The following is an 18,291-nucleotide window of genomic DNA, read 5'->3' on the forward strand; positions in this document are numbered from 1 at the left end:
CATCGTCTAATTATTAGCTTAGACTCTTTAGGTGAAAAAACACCATGATCTAGTTAGGCCTGCTATTTTACACCAGAAAAAAATGCTTTAATTAATTGTAGGCTGTACTTACCTCCTATAACAAAAATGCGCACACTATACAATTTACCTCCCGATAAGTGGGACATGTACTCGACATCGATCATAGTTGATTTCGGATTGTAGAGAAATTTCAACAAATGCTTTAAATGATGTAATATGGTAAGTTTCTTAGAACTCATCGTCTTTGGTTAAATCTAGTTTTCAAAAACTCATAGTTGAGTGAATTTGTTCTTTAATAGAAAATGCCGCAAAATTATGGCAATTTCATACCATAATTTACCATAACAATTAAGGTTGACTATCAATATATTACAGATTGATATAACGTAATTGAGACACGGATTACGTGCCAAATGAAAGCTCGCTGATTTGTGTTGTTTGGTTGGAATACTGGAGCGCGGCAAAAGTAAGTAAATGCAGCAATTAGCAACTTTCTGTACAATAATCAGTGGAAGGAATCCCACTTTGTCAGATGACTGTAGGGAAATATATGTTTTTATAAATATTTATACATACCTACATTAGTTATATATTTATATACACATGTCAAGTTGTTTATAAGGTTTGTGCAAATAGCCTAACCGAAACCGAGCAATTCATAGATGTACAAGACTGTTCTAAAGTCTTTTAGTGTTTGAAAAAACAAACATGTTTTGGTTTCAATTATTTCAATTCTAGAGTAAGCAGATTTTGTTCGAAGAAGCTTGAGTTATTCTTTGGCAGTTATTGATGTACACAACTCTTATGTTGTTTATTTTGATTTATCTGTTTGTGAACCATAAACTCGACCCAAAAACACACGACAATTGCTACCAATAATACACCAATCGAGAGAAAAAGACAGAACGGCGATACTGACCCCAGAGATCTGAGGAATTAGTTGGGAAGTTTCTATCGACAAAAAATGGGCAGAATTTGAAGAGAACTGAGACCAATTGAAGGGAACATCTTGAATGAAGGGCGGAGAGAATTATACCTCATTTAAAATATTGCCTCGGGAAACAACAATGAATTGTCGAAAAGGGGCAAAAAATGGTGATAAACTATCGGAAACCCGTAGTCTTTGAGAGATCAGGTAGAACCCGGGTATCAATGGTAGGTCTAGGGTAAAAAGTGCCGATATCTGCAAAGAAATTCGTCACTAGGATTGTGAAACATTGGCAAAACTAATGGACAAGATTCAGCGAAGGTGTTTGAAATCTCCAACAGGTGTAGCATGTTTACTTATAACACTCCCCAAAAGAAAATTGATTCTTCATAATATTGCCAAACGGCTAACATTTTCCAAAATAAACTTACTTTTTAAAAAAGTTCACACACTTTTTAAAAAAGTTCTATATTTCGGCATCAATATAGATCTTCAGGTTTCATGAAGAAGGCTAATGCCGAAATATAGAATTTTTTTTTAAAGTGTGTGATAAGTTTATTTTGGCAAAAGAAAATTGAGAAAGCGTAAAATGGTTTTTTATACTCTTTCCCTAGACTACCGGTTAAACACCTTATTTGAAAACGAGACATTGAAGTTTTGAATACGCACAGTTATTAAAGTCCCTTCTTTTCAAAGTTCAAAATAATTCTATAACTTTTACTATTGTCAGGTTTTAAGGCGAAATTAATAAAAACTTATGGACGCGTTTGTAAACAGAGGCCTGTTTGATATTTAATCATAATAATACGTTAATATCGAGGTTAATAACTAGAACAGGCTTGTGTTTTCTTCTACCACTTTCCACTCTTCTTATTTTTCGAGTTGATTTGTTAACGGCAATCAAAGCGGTTTCTATCTAGTTGCTTGCTCAGTATGCACAAAATGCCATGAAGCATCGACGAATTGAAGTATTGATAGTACAAGTTTGTTCCATCAAACGACATCGACATGATTAAACACAGTAATATTTGTGGGTAAAAATATCTACGAAACTTATCATTAAAAAGAAGAAGAGCCAAATGGCCAAATATAGTTTTAAATCTCAAACGAAGTTTGTACTTAGCTAGGCAGCGTTTCTGTTCATGTGATGGAAATAACATTGCGATTAACTCTTTGAGAAAGCTAAAAGTATATTATTTGTAAGTTTCAAACCAAACCGCAGGCGAATACTTTTATTTTTTCCATGATGGGTTAGCCTCTGGATCGAAAATTGCAATATAAAATGGTTTTTGCGTCAAACGATCCTTGATGTAGTTAAAATCAACAGTTAATTTTAACTACATCAAGGATCGTTTGACTACGTTTGGCGCTAAAGTTAACGAATACTTTTGATTACGGATGTGTTTCACAAGCAGCAATGGAGATTCATCAGTCGGCCCAAAGGGAAATAACGGAGAAGTATTAGAAACAATAGCAAAATCGTTTAAATAAAATTGTAGGCAAATCTATCTTAGTGTATGAAAGAAGACGTTGGAAGTGGACAGGTCAAAATTAGCACTTTAGTGTACTGTGCTGACTTAAGTACTATCTGAGTAGCCAATTTATCGGTACCCATTGAGGGAAATTTGAAAACATTCAAATTTTGAACCCGACAGTGCAATCTAACTATTACTGTTTTAGACTAAAGATTCGTCTGCCCACCAAAGAACTGCTCTAACGCATCCCTATCCTTTTTTACCGCTTGGTATAAACACCACTGGCAAGCGTTGAGAACATTCTGAACAAAATTCTGATAATTTTGACCTGTTTAAGTGAACAACAAGCTAAGAACCCGTCTAATCCGGTCTATTGCACGCTAGTTGTAGCGCATAACTAGTCGAGTTACATATGCAACAGGAAGTGAAGTAATGGATAGTGCAGTTATTACACGGTGGGGGCAAATCGATTGTGAGTGACCGTGAGGAGCTACAACCTCCAGGGCGGCCGTGACGTCACAAGCCAAGAGAATGTTGTATGTGGAACAGTGGTTTGTCTTTAACCCTTCCATTTACAGTTGTAAGTATACAGAGGGTTTAGTAGGCGAGTACAACCAATTTAGTAGCAGGTTTTAAGGGTAGAAATAAAAACGAAAATCAAGGTTAACATTTGTTTTTTACTGCTTGATTGAGATATGTACGCTTTATTGATTTAAATCTTTAAAGTTAGTAAGGATATAGTAAATTATAAAATTTCTTATAAAATTTTAAGTAACAATATACTAAATAACCAAATCCCCTTTTTCTGTTTCAAAAAGGTAGCCATTCTTAAATTACTGAGAAATAGCAAATTTTTCGAAAAAAAAACCAACAACCCCAGGAAGGCTAACACTTTTTTGTTAATTCCTATAAATCAAAACCAAATTCAAAAAGATCAAATAGCAAATAGCTGAAATATTTCTGATGTCTGGGAAATAATGCAAAAGGTGGCGTACCCTGACTAGCTTAGCCTTTTATACAGATCATCAATAGTTTAAAAGATACAAATTTTGAATACAAAAAAATAAGGCGTTTTTATGTACCCTTTGTATTCTTTCTGTATGTTTGTTTTATTTTGCGAAGGGGCAATTATTTGTCTATATGCAGTCGAAAATGTAGGTTAAGTGATTTGGACCAAACGTGGAAAGCAAGTGTAATTAACAATAAATAAAAACAGCTTTTAATGCGCCATGAGAATGCTAGTTCAAAAACCGTTAATACAAAATAATTTCCGACTGAAGTTTTATGTGATATTTGAAGAACCAACGAACGAAGAAGAACGCACTGTGATCTATACAATTGTACAATTGAATATGGACAATTGTACCTCTACACAAGTACAAGCGTTTGACCATACTCACTAAGTCATGCAGCGGTTTTTAGACAGCAACTTACAAAGTCACGATTGTCGCCCTTTAAACTTTAAAAGGCAGATTCCCCCGGGAAATAAACGAGATGTGGACCAAGCGGATGTAGGTCTAGGTCAGTGTCGGCGTTCATTGACCAAACGTTGCGATGGCAATGATATAGAGCCTTGAGGAAGGTCATTGACGTCTCAGAGACAAAGGTTCGGTTCTAGTCTGCAAGCAGTCTCGCAGAGATCGTCTACTTCAGCAACTATGTGTGGGTGATTGACAAGGCTTTCGAGAGGATATCATGAACTTGTTGACTCTGGGATATAGAGATCTAGAGTGCACTCTAGTTGGCTTGCAGAGCAAAACTAAAAGATGATAAGTGCTCAGAGTATCTTGACTGACGTTCCAATGATCTTAGGATGTACTTCAGCAACTATGTGTGGGTGGTTGACAAGGCCTCCGAGAGAGGATATCATGTACTGTAGTTGTTGTCTCTGGGATATAGAGAGTGGTGTTGCAGGAGATGAAATGGTAGAGATTATTAAGATATATCATCATTGCTGTTTCAATCATTTTAGAATCAGCTTCAGCAATCGTGTATGGATGATTGACAAGAGGGATATCATGTACTTTTTGAATCTAGCATCTAGAGCTAGATGGTATTTTGGTGGACTTGCAGAGAAAAACTAAAAGATGATAAGTAGTACACGGAGATTTAATTAGCTGCTGTTTCAATGATCTACTTTTAACAACTATGTTTTGGTGATCGACAAGGCTTTCAAGATGCATATAATGTAACTACAGTCATAGAGTCAACAATTGTTGTCTCTAGAATCTTGAGTGTGGTATTGTTGGAGGAAATGTTTTAGCGATATTGTAGGGATATTGTAGGAGTACTAGGAGATTTCTTGACTTTTAGGTCAATGGTTTTAGAATCTACTTCAGCAATCGTGTGTGGATGATTGACAATTCCACCAAGAGGGATATCATGTAGTTTTGACATTAGGATCTAGCTAGAGTGTACTCTGGTGTAATTGCAGAACAAATTAAAAGATATAATCAATCGTTACTATAGTACACGGAGGATCTCATCTCCTACACAGTGATTTTCTTGGCTGCTGTTTCCAACATCTTAGAATTTATTTCAACAACTATGTTTTGGCTAATGATAAGGCTTCCAAAAGGCATATCATGTAGTTTGTCGACACTAGAATCTAGAGATCTTGAATGGTAACTTTAAAAGTTAGAAGTACTCAGATAAATGAATTTTATTGACTGCTGTTTCAATGATCTTATAACTTACTTCGACAACTATGTGTGGGTGATTGACATGCTTTGTCTAGAGATATATCATAAGGCAGTTGGTGCTTTAAGACTTAAGTGTTCCTTGGCGGTAATTAATGGTAGACCTGCAAAATTATCGTGGAGGAAAATAAGGGGATGATAAGTATTCATAGAAAATCGTGGTAGTTATTTAATTTGTCTTTGCATTAACCACAAGACACAACGATTTAGATACACTACATGGGATTGTATCAATGATGATGATTTAATAAAACAGGTGAGTTTTTAATATGGAAGAAAATGAATACACTAGATAGCTATGTGAAATGTTTTTAAATGTAACAATAAGAACTGTTAAGTGGCATACACGAAAATATCTTCGATGAGGAAGAGTTAAAACGACTTGTCAGATTTTGTACGAGTAAAAATAACTACGGTAGGGTTGTTACACAACAATCAATAAAAATCATAAAAAAACCTTACTACTTTCTTAACGTATAACATACCTCTTACATTTCCCATCAAACTTACAAATTACTTCACCAACTACAGTTAGGGTAGTAAATTTAAATACTGTAACTACTTTTATAGCCTTCGTAAGTGATCTTGATTACAGTCCCATAAAATCGTAGCGTTTTCACTTTAATTCGTAACGGGAGGGCCGTCATGGGAATGGGATCTATAGCAAAGCCTACGTGACATTATTACAAGGAAATCGGCAGCTATCGTATAAACATGTAATTAATGGCCATAAATGATTAAATAATTTCGTCCACGAGGAACCGGCTCGACTATCAGCCGAAGTAAAACTGTACTAGAAACATTCTGTTGGGTATGGCTCAACCCACAGGGTAATTGAAATCGATTAGGAGGCAGCATTACAAAAACTTACTGAGTTTTACCATTGGTTGTAAATTTGAGGAATATCAAACTTAAGTACCAATCACGGTATTTAGTATATTAACTAGTGAACCTGTGCGGCTCAATGCCCCGCAAAATAACATATGAATTTAGAAAACAAATTCATCGTATTATATATACCTATTGACTCGACGACAAAAATTAAACAGTAATAATGAAGCCTTGGAAGGGAAGCAGTCCAGCCATTTTCTAGCTGTAATGTGTATTATATTTAGTAAATTAACAAGTGTTCAAGTTCAAGTATGTTATAGGCAGCGAGCAAGGTTATAGGGTAGTTATTTTTAAAGATTTTTAAAACACATTTAACAAAACATTTTATAATATCAAACCAATAGGCCTATGTAGCATATTTTGAGGGTCATAAAAATGCTGCTTGAAGAAAACACACTTTTAAAAATAAACACTAAAAAACAATATTTTAATCACAAAAGCACTTCCATGAATACCTACTACGATTTTAGCCTTAAAGTTACCTTCAGGAAGATTACCCTGGTCAGAGCTTTCCGTAACGAATATGCGTATCCTATTAAAAGATGTAGCCTTACTTAAAACAACATATAATGTAGTTGCTCATGACTGAAATTGGCCTGGGTAAGAACAGCGCTGCAAATGCCAAAGGTAACAGAAATTAGCATCTTTCCATTTTAAAAGGTAAGTTTTTTCAGACGGGTGAATTTTTATCCTCGAAATCAAAATACGTCCCCACTCACTTGTTCCAGTTAAGACTTTACATTCTATTAAGTTGTTAACCATTCTGATCACATGAAGCCTTGTGCCATTAATAAGGCCCTTTATGATTGTTTATTGATTTTTGAGTATTTATTCCTCACCAATAATTCCCCTGCCCCCTTTTATTAGTCTAATCTGTGTCTTGGCAATCCACTGACCTCTATATTTAAAAACTCAGTTGGATTTTCTAGATGGATGTCTCCGCTTTCGTCTGCTTTTGAGGACTCACTCTTCTTCCCCTTGGCATACTGGCCATTAATTACCTAACTTGTCAAGTTCATGTAGTAATTCATTAATACTGTTAGTTTATAAAGAACATTTGATAAAAGTTACTTGGCTTGGTGCTTTCATAACTGCAAACTCAAAATACACCCACAGGTAAAAAGGTATCAAGATATTGGTAAAAAAAAATATGGTTGTGTAATAACATTATTCACATGAAGTAGATGATTTGTTTGATTTGTCGATCAGCTGTTTAGTTTCAAATGAATTAATAATGTCAAAGATTTATGATTTAAATACATACATTATTATAGTAAAGTTTTCTAAATCATGGTAACTTATTCTCCACTAAATTTTACTATTCCCAGCATTAAAATAAAGTAAGATCCATTATGGGTAAACATTAAGGTACACAATCCTTGATTGAAATGTAGTAGGTATACATTAAGAGTCATAATACACAGCAATTATTATCTAGTAGCCTTTGACTATTTTCAAGTAACAAACATATGTTTCTGTAAATAAAAATTATATCCCATGTTATCCTTATGGAGAAATACGAAACTTTAAAGGGCTCCAGGCCCTCAATCTCTCATTATTTCCCTAAAAAGAAAGTTTCCTGCACAACTTCACGTTACCCTCTTTCCAATGACACCAAAAACATGTCAATTGGTTCAGTAGTTTCGGAGGAGTAATTGTCACAAAAAACCTGCTTGCGTATTAAATAAGTACTAGAGGTCGTCCAGTGGTCGAAACTCGACCAAAAATATTTAATGTACAGACTTCTTTACTTTCATTCCACACTTTGAATAGAACATGTGATTGGAGTTTCTTCCATTTGTTTTGATTTTCTGTTTATATTTCGTTGTTATTTCGTCACCAGCATGGCAACTCATAATATCCATGTTAAATTTTTCAAAATTTTAAATTCATTTTTTGTGCTTATTTTTGAGCCTATTTTAATTTATAAAGGGATTCTGCACACCTACAGGAAAATAGCTTTCTAACAGTATGCGTAGATTTTCCCTACGATGCACACGAGCTGAGAAAAAAGGTTTTAAAGAAACATGCTTGCCTATTAATATATAGATAGATAGAATAGATAAAACTAGCATATACAGTTCCAGAGTTCCTCCTTCACATTCAATTGAAATTCTGATCGGCGTCATGATATATTCAAATCCCGGCATTTACCTTTGAAATTTCCTAACTGATAGAATATATGTTCTCGAACAATAAGCAATGTTCTCGATTTCCGATTCATCGACAACAGTCAGGATGATGCAGCTCCATAGTAAAGTAGACCTTTTGAACTGATGTAGATCGATCAACAAGGTCCAGCATCAATTAGGTCGAATATTAGGTAAGGTGGAACAAGGTCCATATCAGTCGAGGCTTATACACTATAGCATAAGTGGGAATCGTACTTACATTGAGTCAAGTAATTTCTATTTTCGTACCTGAAACAGAATGGCCTTAGTAAATACATGTTCAAGCATAGATTATTGTGAAAGTTAATTGAGAAACGAACAAAATGCTATTAATTATCAATCCGTATTAATAATATGGTGATTTAGACAAACTCTCAAAAAATCCCACTGTAGTTCTTTTTCATAATTGAATTTTCAGAAGACAGCGCATCGAATAGCGTATTGTGGGAAAGGATTACCAAAGCACTTCACAATATATAGGTAGTTGTTAATATAATTACCGTATATCTTTTCGTAGGGTTTATGGGTGTCAATCGAATTATCTGATGAAATTCACAGGAAAGAACATACGTCTTACAGTTAATTTAATCTAAGAACGCGATTGACACTGCAAATCCCTCAACACATAAAGAAAGGTCCGCAAAAGCCTAACCACAAAGATTAGTGGATCTCATCCCGTTTGTACAAAATACTTTCCAAACAGCGCACCCAAATTGCAATGCGCAGTCAACCGATACGCAAGCGCAGAACAAAATCAGCCCACAGCGCATGCGCGTCTCATACAGTATACTCTCGCGCACGCAACAATGCGGCGTAGTCACGTGATTAAGTTGATCAGCTGTTGGATTGAGCTATTTGTTGACCTCGCGAAGGTCACCTTACTTTGCTTTATCATAACCGATCGTTGCCGCTATGGTTCAATTGATGACCGGATGATTCCAGCTGTTGAGAGGTGATTTACCCGCCGATTTCTCAGTCACGTTCGAGGTTCGATGAGAGATTCCGTTTTGTTTACATTTCCCTTCCTGTGGAGGTCTTTGAAGGAGTTAATGGGTTGTTTGGCACAGTACAGGCAACGTTCTATGTAGGTTTTAATACAAACTTGATTATTGATAAATTGTAAATTTTAGTCCGATCATGTTATGTTAAGGACAATTACAAAACGTATGTTTCATCCAATTCACAAAATATGTTTTGATGACAATTATCAGAGCAAAATCAAAACAATTGTGAAATATTAATTCACGCATGATTCTAAGTTGAATGTATGCTGCTTCTGTGTCGTAGAGCGTTAAAGTCTCCGCATAGATTGTTTGAGGCAAATGATTTACGAAAGTGTTCGGTTGTAATTTCAAAGGAAATGTTGTTTATAGTATAAGAGACATGGTTAAGGTATGGTTGTTTTGACCTTATTCTTTAAAAGTCAAACAAACCCGATGCCGAATTTTTGAACCTTAAAATCATAAAACATGTGATCAATTTAGTCTGAAGCTGTAACGGTGTAAAAAGATTAACCATAGGAAATGCTTAGTTAGAAGGAAATAAAAATAACAATATGGACGTATTTAGATCGAATAGCCTTCTGTCAGCCAAATTGTTTAAAACGGGGCACTTAAAGATACAGCAGCTGTCATTTCTCCTAAATCTAAACACGCAATAAGAAATGTGGTTCAAGTACGTATATGTAAAATAGTAATGTATAAACTATTTTTGATGTATAGAAAATTAGGTTACGTAATTTTACAGCTCTTGAATAAACCCACAACAAACCAACATAACACAACGAAACAAGACGGGGAAAAACTAATACCACATCTCGTAAACACCTTTGCATCCATACAATCCGTGACAGGTTTTCACCACCACTCTCGCAAAGGACGATGCACCGCAAAAACCTCGTGATTGAAATAATTTGTCTTGTCGAAGGAAAGCTTCGTAATTTCCTTGAATTATTTTATGACCGGCTCTCTCCAAGATGGCGACCGTAATGGGCTGCTTGTACGCGTGAAAAGTCAGTATATGCAATATTTTTCCGCGCAAAGTAGACCGATTAAGGTCATTTTGCATAAAACGATCGCCGGTCGCCGGTCGCGCCGGTGGTGCATGAGCGTTTTTGTGCGTCTCGTCCCGTCCGTTACGCGGTACGATTTGCATATAAATGACCATATCGAGCGTACGGATAATTAAATGTATTTTAGATCTATAGCAATCTTGTACCAATTTGGAATGCGATGTCGGTTGGTGCGTGCATGTAAATTGCACTATTATAGACGATTTGATGATAAACACTAACTCGCCTTGAGCACTTCCCTCGACTATTTTCTTTATCCTTACACTTTTTGTTTCCATTTTCACTTAGATGCAGGGAAACTTTGTAATCGGTTGCACTTGGAATTTTATAATGTGGCACTGGTGATTGCGGTGTTTAACCGAGTGAGTCATCCTGGGCGGGGTGGTAGTAAATATTCATGATCTGGTGCATGGGATAGTGCCAAAAACCAAAAGTCTCCAAACAGAATACAAACTACAAAAGCACTCTTCACAGAAATAACATACATTCTAATACAATCCCGGATCCAGGTCTGACCATTAGATCTACGGTAATAGCTTATTCCCCATATATTCCCCTAAAAACAGTAATTTGTCGTACACAATTGACATGGAAATACGTAACGTAAACGTAGAAATCAGCTGATTTGACAAGACGCAAGCCCAGCATGAAGTTAAAATTACTATTAACGAGTATAAGTAGGATAAACGTCAAAGAACAGTCCGATGGGTTTGGTTCAAAATGTATTTGAACATTTTACTGAGGTAGCAGTCTTTCTGCTCGGTAGCTTTATCAGATGGGCGGATAATATTAGGCAGAGGTCAGAGGTGGCCTCTGCCTAACAGGAGAATTGGAGGGCGGTACAGTATTTCGGCCGGTGCATAGCGGTTATAAACACAGAGGACATACGTTGTATTCGTATTGAATGTATATTAAAAGAATCCAATATATGGATAGATTAAACTATGCTTTAAGAATGATTATTATGGATCAGCTGAAAACAATTTTTAGGTTGGTTTCCTCAGGTTTTTATAGTAGTAGTTTTGTTGTTTCTTGCACGTTTCTTGTTGCTCATTTAAGACTGTATAACATAAATAAAATTAAGTATTTGTAAACAGTCGTTGAATGTAAACAGTATGGTATCACAACCAAATATTAAAACATAACATCTTCAAAGTTACCAAAGTTCAATTAAGAGAAAAAAAGGTTCTGTCCATTGTTCAGAGCCAGTAATGCAGTACGTTTCCCTGCAAAGACTGAAAAGCATAATCCATAACGACTTAATCAATAATTAAGAATCTGAAAGAAAAATTTATTTTACATTATTTGATAACATTTACCTGCTTGATTAGTTTTTTTTTGTCTGCTAGAAATTTAGTATTAGACAACACGCCGTATATCAACGATTGTTTTCCTCGAATGTGATAATTTAAAACTGAATAGATTTTATAGAAATGGAATTATTTTCAAATCGATACTTTGGGAACCTTGTCTAGGACTTAAATATAAATATTAAAAACTTGGATTGTCCGAAGGAAAACTAAATATCTCCGAGCCTCCTGTGCTGTTGAGTCAGTGGCCAAAGTCGGTCAGATTGTATCAAGCGATCTCATTCTTATTCCAAACCCATAATTTACCGAGCGGCTCATTGGCTGTCCTATCAGTTGTAGACTCTAGTTGTTGTGACACAAACTCAGTCTTGTGTCACATCTGAGTGTCAGATGTTACTTTACCTGAGGGTCACTGAGGCTGGGTACAACCTAACGATCACAGATCCTGAGGAAAGTCACCATAGTACACTTAGAATTCATTTTAAGATCTGAAGCTTGTTTTGTTGCACTTTCGTTTTAATACCACAGCACAAGCAATGGTTAATAGAGAGTTTTATTTGGTTAAATTAGTTTTTTATAGTTCAAAAACAAGAAACAAATAGGTCATAAACCTCCACATAACCGGAAATAACGAAACTAACATTAAACATTGCATGATTAATCCATATTTTGATTGATATTGACTGTTCTATCTCATCGCTACAATCATTACAATCACTAGAATCATAGATATCCTTGGTCATCGGGAATTTACTAAATAATTCTGGCTTTAGCAACAGCTCATGCAAGTCAGTAATAAAGCTATCGACTCCATTCTACACTCATCCTGCAATCACTTAATTATATACCCCCTGGTGTATACGCGCCCTGGTTAATATACTTCCCCTTGGATTGACAGTGTTTTTCTAATCTGTAGAGAATATCTTATTGTGGCCAAGTCCTTTTCACATTGGCAAGTCAGACAATACACCGTACTACTGAGCAGATGTTGTACGATGTGTATACCTCTTAAACCTCTTATTACAATTAACTGTAAGACCTTGAACAAAATAATGTCGGTTTTCTAGGTTTAAGTGCACATTGGTTTTACTCACATTGTAGGTAAGTTTGCGTTGATTTGTTCAACACTTTTTCTGTATTTATAAATACCCTAATGTCCGTTGGTTTTTCCTCTAATCTCTTCCTCTCGTTGCGTGTTTCAGATTACCCAAGACCTCGGGGATGGTCATTTACTCTAAAAGCTTCACAGAACTGCTGCCCGGAGTGTGTAAAATAGATGATTGTGTCACGAAACACTAAAACCATCTTCCAGAGCTCCAGGGCTTCAGGTTTAAAGCGTGCTGGGATACTGGGCCACAAAGAAAATTAAGGAAGGAAGTTCAGTGTCCTGATTCTGTGAAGTCTAGAAGCTCATGATGGTTTTCAAGTTCTGCCGAATATAACCATAACTTGACAGATTTCTCCAATTTATTAAATACTTTACACAGCATTACCTACTTTCCTACATCCCGTACTCTCCTTCTTGTGATTCCTCTTTACTTAGTTTGAAACTCTCACAAAATATCAAAGCTCAACAATTCTTTCTCATTACACTTTATTCCGACCATCAAATACATTGTGTATTATTGGTTCATCCTCTGTGGGCTATAACAATTCAAAGCCCAATTGTTTTTGTACTTTACATATATAAGCCCCATTAACCCTTTAGGACCGGACATTTCAGTATCCCTTTCACACTCTCCAAAAACTCCTTTCCGTCATCTGACCCATCACATGACCGCAGCGGTATCGTTACACGGTGCGGGCGGAGTGCGGACCAGCGTGGGTTTGACAGTACCACTGCGGTGTACAGTGTAAAGGTGGGCGGTCGTACACACCCACCGGGTCTTTACACTTACATCACTGTAGTCAATAGTCATACGACACCGAGCCTCGAGTCCCACTGACGGATCGTGTATCGCTGGGACAGACACGGCCCAGTGGAGCTCAGCGGGAGACGAGGATATCATCTAGTGTATGAAGCTGAGTAAAATAGGCATCTTACCTCCCCAGGTCTGTGGTCCAATATTTCCATTAACAAGGTTGACAATAAGGAAGCGGAAGAATGTTAAAACGTTCAAAACGTAAAATCACTAAAACAAATAAAATACGTAACACCATTGACTATTTAATAGTCAAAGGTAACACGTAATACGATAAAACGAAGCTACCCCACCCCTTTGTTACTTTTACTATCAGTAAGACGGTCAGCTGTTCTTGAGACAAAAGCAGACTTTTGTTAAAGCACACTTGTAGTTGACATTTTGGAATACAGACAGAAGAAATATAGCTATTTGTTAAAGGTAGACCAAGGGCTATAATATGGATTGAGATAAGCTGTGTAACTAATGGCTACATTTTTGTCTAATATACAGAAGCTCACCGGTTCGATCCTAGGAAAGGTCACTGTTGCCTCTTTTCCTTCATGGTCTTTATGGTATCGTCTTTACGTTAGTGAGTGATCACATGAGAAGCTGGTTGAATATGGTTGCAAAATGATCTACTAGCGGATGAATCTGGATAATTGAGTGCAATAGTGTAATATTACCAGTCTAATACTCAGAATGACACTGATTCGAAACAGAAAAAGTTAATATAGTAACTCTACCTAACGGCTACCTTACAATTGGACATCGCTTTTACTAGTAGTTGTGAACACTTCGGAGGTAAAGCACTCGCCATAACAATCGGTACGTCACTGGTTCGATGCTGAGAAAAGTCGTCAACTTTTCCACGGTTAACATTTTGACCATAATAGCTGTGATCATTGGTAAATGAGCCTGTCTAATGAATAGGACATTAGTCAGTAGTCAAGTTACAAAAGTCATTCATACATCCCACTTCATTAGCTTTTGGATACCGAGGTAAACATCACATCTATATGCAGCGGCTGAAGCATATCTTTATCAGAAAAGAACACATTTGAATGGACCACTCACAGATGTTGTTACAGTCTGAAATTCAATTTTCTCCCTTAGTTTGTCTCACTGTTATAGTTGATGAGACATAAAAGGAACGATTTACTTCCGGATATACAAATGTAACTGAGTGGTTGCAATTTCCGCCGAATTATTGAATTTTGGATACTGAAGTACCTAGACATTCAATATGTTGTTCGATATATGATCCATTTGTAGAGTAAGATGGGAAACAGCTGGAAACTAAAAAGCTGATCTTGGCCAAAAACAAATATGTATACTAGGTGGCGTTCGCAGACGCGTCCACAAAATTGAACCGAGTCATCAGGGCATTATTAATGCCATTTACCCTCACCGTCAAGCTTCAAAATAATTTTTACCTACATTAAAATATTGAGACCCAGTGGGGCGCATTCCTTGGAGAATTTTTCAACGCCATATAGATGTTAGCACTCACCGATATGGTCTTCATCGCCATGCAAAATTTGAAAATGATTGTTTCAGCCGTCTAGGAGGAGTTTGCGTGTGAAATGCAAATAAGAGTCGACGTATAAGAACTTCGCTCGCTCCGCTCAAAAATACATCTGATCCATCTTAAATTCATATTTGGATTGAAAAACCCGCTAGTAGCGTCAAAATAATTATCCATGGGTAGTCAAAATATTTTTCAACATACCACTTTTAAAAAGTAGACAAAATTTTGCCATGGACAGAAAATGAACCCTGACTATTTACTGTAAACCCAACTAATCTATGACCCGTTTTTACGGTTAGACTTTTGCTTTTCTTTTTAAGGTCGTATTCTTGTTTTACTCTTTGTAGGGTGTTTGTAATGTGGCCGTTTTACACTTGTGATTTAGCAATCAGTAAACTGTAACATAATGAGTTTTATAGCACATCGGTTAATCCGGCCTATTTATCCGGTCAGTCCTTAGTATTGTAAATACCTCGTTTTCCAGCAATAAACGAGTAATTTATCCTAACCTCTAGGAGAAGAACAAACAAGTACCTCAATAACAAATTCCGATTGTACTATTCATCCGAAGGTTTCACTACCCAAGACGTATTCAAATGTCCTTGCGTCTATGAGCATTCTCTTCCTACGAATCAAACCCACATATTCAGTCCTTAATTTCATTTGTATTTCTCCTGTTAACCTTCCATGTTTTACGATACCTTATTAAAATTTATAAATCAACAAGTCAATCTGGCGTCAGCCCACGCAAACAGATCAGCTTTTGATCCGGCCAAGGATAACAGTCAAACGTCCTTCTCCGGGATTATAAAGGATTGAGTTACAGTTTTGCTGTAAAATGTAGAGAAATATTTCACAATACCACTTTGTGTGGAGTGGTTTCAAACAATATTTAGTCTTCTCGGAACTCAATAAAATATTAGAATATACCGTGTACTAGGCATTTCATTCTCATGTTAAATTTGTAAATTTAGAGCATAAACTAAGTTTAGTTGATCAACTGAGATAATGTGTTTTAAAATACCCGTTCGTTCCTTATTTTGTATGAGACTTCTTATGTCGTTTGGTTTGGAAGATAATACTGTACAATATGAAGACAATCGGAAAATTAAAGAGGCGTTGATAAAAAATATGACCTCTAATTGAAAGAAAAGTATTACAAATACTGTAGTATTCTGTGCAAATTAGTGAACACGTCTTTACGTACAATCTTTGTACAATGTATTAATGTGATAATTGCTGACTTTTTATGGAATCATTAGTTTGAGTATTTCTTCGTCAGTTGCACAGATTGGCTATTGCCCGACCCCCTGTAACTTGTAAGCTGGTAACAAGTCCATATTGTTCTTTCCTTCCAAAACAAACTATGTTTGAATCTATCTTTTGTGTCATTTCGATTTCAGAAAAGATGTACATATACTGTGAGGTTTTTTCGTAATTGGCAATTAAATATAAGCTACAAAATGAGATGTTGATCATTGTTAAAAGACTTCAAGGGTCGTCAAAATGGGCCAATGAATACTGAATAAGAAAAATACGATTGTACATTTCCCATCGCCACACACATTTACAGCACGTTTCATTTGTACATCCACTAATTACACACAGTAAGCGAACATATTCCTGGTACGAAAGTGAAGAACACTTGGAATAAATCGCACAACAAACAGCCTACCCGCGCCGTTAACGTCACCGACCGTTCCCTGGGTTTCGCGAATGCAAATGCAGCGTCCATAACACATATCACAAGACCCGGCTATTTTAATTAAGGCCATAATGCTTTAAAAATGTAATTTTTGATGTGCTCCATATTTCGCCCGGGGGCCACTGGCGATTTATATGATTCGCCCCCAATAAAGTAGTGTTAGTTTATAACGGTTGTATTTCTGTCCTACGGCATACTAATTGGCAGATCTTCGGTAGTTTCGGCTGCGCTTTATCGACAACTAATGACCACCAGCTGATGAAGTCGTAGAAATACAACCGCGGTCCCGACTGACGAACGACGGACGACGGACGACGGACGAGGCGTGACGTACGACAGGCGAATATACTCGGCTCGATTGCGATTTATAGAACGATCGTAACGAGCTTCTTGTTTAACGAGATTTTATCTGGACGAGTTACAATGTCCTATGGGTTTTCGATTTCGAGTTATGTTGGTGCGTTTTGGATTGGAAAGAAGGATGCTGTAATTAAGTGTTTTCCGGGTATTACTTTTTTAGCTTAGTTAAGTTATTTAGTTCTTGGGATGTGTTAGAAGCAGCAAAATATTTTTCCATTTGGTCTGCATAAAACTTTTACTTTTTTAAGTTGTTTAACAAATGAAATTTCCATTGTTTTATTGTTTTATTGTTTTAAACGTTCTCCTCGATCAGCAACCCACCATCTGCAAACAACAGCAACCAGTTTTTAAATACTCATAATATGCCAAATGGATTAGAAAAAATTGCAAATTTTATGTTTTGAGAATCAATATGGGGAAAACCAATTTTTACCTTAGAACCCTGTCCCCATAGTCCGATAATGCTGATTAGCGAATGTGTTTAAATAAACGTAGGTTTAGACGTTTGTACCACATTTCATTACTATCGGATGAATTTACTTGTGAAAATATATATGAGTTTGAACGGATGGTGTTTTAGCCTCTGGGGATGTCAAAATGAAAAAGAAAATCGATTCCGGGTCAAGATCTTACCATGACGGTAATAGCTTATATGGGATATTTGCTAACATACTCGATGCTGTATTAATAGAGATCGATGGGTGACACAAGGCCTTTCATACAGAGCAGTGTGACAACTGGTAGACAATTTTGATAACGTACTATTTGTTCAAAGCTTCTACTTATTTCAGCCGATCGTTTGGCAGGAAGGAAAACCCGTATGAGATCTTCAAGTTACATAATCGATGTTACGTTACAAAAGAGTGCTGTATAGTGTATAGTCTGGACCGGGGCCCTTGTACCTTCCTACAGTCACTCACCTAATGTTCTCATTAGTGACAGTGCCAGTGATTGTGACCACTTACACCAAACACTTTACTCATTTCGTGACTTGACGCGTCCTGGGATGAGTGGCTGTTCACCAATCAGCTGGTCCCAGAGTTGCATTTCAAAGATCATATTTCGGTGGTCTCTCTTTTCGCTTATCCTCCTCGACTCCACGGTCACTAAAATCACCACAGGAGGGTTCAGGTCCAAGAGGGCAATATAACCTTGTGACAACCGAATCTCGGTGCAGATTATAACGTCACTTTTATGACCAGGAAGGTCTCGCCTGTTTTCAGATTAT

General features: G+C 36.5%; 1 protein-coding gene across 1 annotated transcript in view; it reads right to left on the reverse strand.

The window, feature by feature from the left end:
• The window catches only part of LOC129005722 (LIX1-like protein), a 96,464-nt gene that overhangs the window by 41,523 nt on the left and 36,650 nt on the right, over positions 1-18,291 (reverse strand). The window lies entirely within an intron of this gene.

Source organism: Macrosteles quadrilineatus, unplaced genomic scaffold (assembly GCF_028750875.1).
Source record: "Macrosteles quadrilineatus isolate MER2022 unplaced genomic scaffold, UCM_ALF_1.0 Scaffold_31__1_contigs__length_1484076, whole genome shotgun sequence".
Taxonomy (NCBI): domain Eukaryota; kingdom Metazoa; phylum Arthropoda; class Insecta; order Hemiptera; family Cicadellidae; genus Macrosteles; species Macrosteles quadrilineatus.